The sequence below is a fragment of the Octopus bimaculoides genome, chromosome 7 (assembly GCF_001194135.2).
Source record: "Octopus bimaculoides isolate UCB-OBI-ISO-001 chromosome 7, ASM119413v2, whole genome shotgun sequence".
NCBI classification, from domain to species: Eukaryota; Metazoa; Mollusca; class Cephalopoda; order Octopoda; family Octopodidae; genus Octopus; species Octopus bimaculoides.
This window is the reverse complement of record NC_068987.1, coordinates 56,688,413-56,689,620: the sequence shown is the minus strand read 5'-3', so window position 1 is coordinate 56,689,620 and position 1,208 is coordinate 56,688,413. Positions and strand designations below refer to the sequence as shown.

At 44.5% G+C, this 1,208-nt stretch overlaps 2 protein-coding genes across 5 annotated transcripts in view; one reads left to right on the top strand and one right to left on the bottom strand.

The window, feature by feature from the left end:
• LOC106873894 (uncharacterized) overlaps window positions 1–1,208 on the bottom strand; it is a 161,052-nt gene that overhangs the window by 89,043 nt on the left and 70,801 nt on the right. The window lies entirely within an intron of this gene.
• Window positions 1–1,208, top strand: part of LOC106875820 (heat shock protein beta-1) — a 72,426-nt gene that overhangs the window by 20,295 nt on the left and 50,923 nt on the right. The window lies entirely within an intron of this gene.

The following is a 1,208-nucleotide window of genomic DNA, read 5'->3' as shown; positions in this document are numbered from 1 at the left end:
TATATATGTATATATATATATATATATGTGTGTGTGTGTATGTGTGTGTATATGTTTGTGTGCCTGTGTTTGTCCCCCCAACATCGCTTGACAACCGATACTGGTGTGTTTACGTCCCCGTAACTTAGCGGTTCGGCAAAAGAGACCGATAGAATAAGTACTAGGCTTCCAAAAGAATAAGTCCTGGGGTCGATTTGTTCGACTAAAGGCGGTGCTCTAGCATGGCCACAGTCAAATGACTGAAATAAGTGAAAGAGTAAAAGAGTATATTTTTTATCTTTTACTTGTTTCAGTCTTTAGACTGCAGCCATGCTGGAGCTTCACTTTGAAGAATTTTTAGCTGAATGTAACGACTCCAAAACTTACTTTTTGAAAGCTTGATATTTATCTTATCGGCCGCTTTGGCCTAACCGCTAAGTTACAGGGACGTAAACTCGCCAGCACCGGTTGTCAAGGAGTGGGTTGGTGCAACATAGACACAAAACACACACACAGATAAATACCTATACATATACTCAACGTACTTCTTTTCAGTTTCCGTCCATCAAATCAACTCACAAAGCTTTAGTTGGTCCGAGGCTATAGTAGAAGACACTTGCCCAAGGTGTCACGCCTATCGATTCATGCTGGTCAAATTTCGAATTGCGATCACTGTAAAGTTGACGTGTCGATTCATGTTGCTGAAATTGATAGTAACACGGTATTTTATGACCTCGAGTTATTGTTCTGATGTGGAGGCGCAATTGCCCAGTGGTTAGAGCAGCGGACTCGCGGTCATAGGATCGCGGTTTCGATTCCCAGACCGGGCGCTGTGAGTGTTTATTGAGCGAAAACACCTAAAGCTCAACGAGGCTCCGGCAGGGGATGGCGGCGAACCCTGCTGTACTCTTTCACCGCAACTTTCTCTCACTCTTGTTTCTGTTGTGCCTGTAATTCAAAGGGTCAGCCTTGTCCCACTGTGTCACGCTGAATATCCCCGAGAACTACGTTAAGGGTACACGTGTCTGTGGAGTGCTCAGCCACTTACACGTTCATTTCACGAGCAAGCTGTTCCGTTGATTGGATCAAATGGAACTCTCGACGTCGTAAGCGACGGAGTACCGACAACAACAATTGTTCTAATGCAGGGGTGGGAAAACTTTTTAATGCGGCGGGCAAAAATTTCCAAAGAAAAAGGTCCGTGGGCGAATCACAAGTTCTAACTCCTA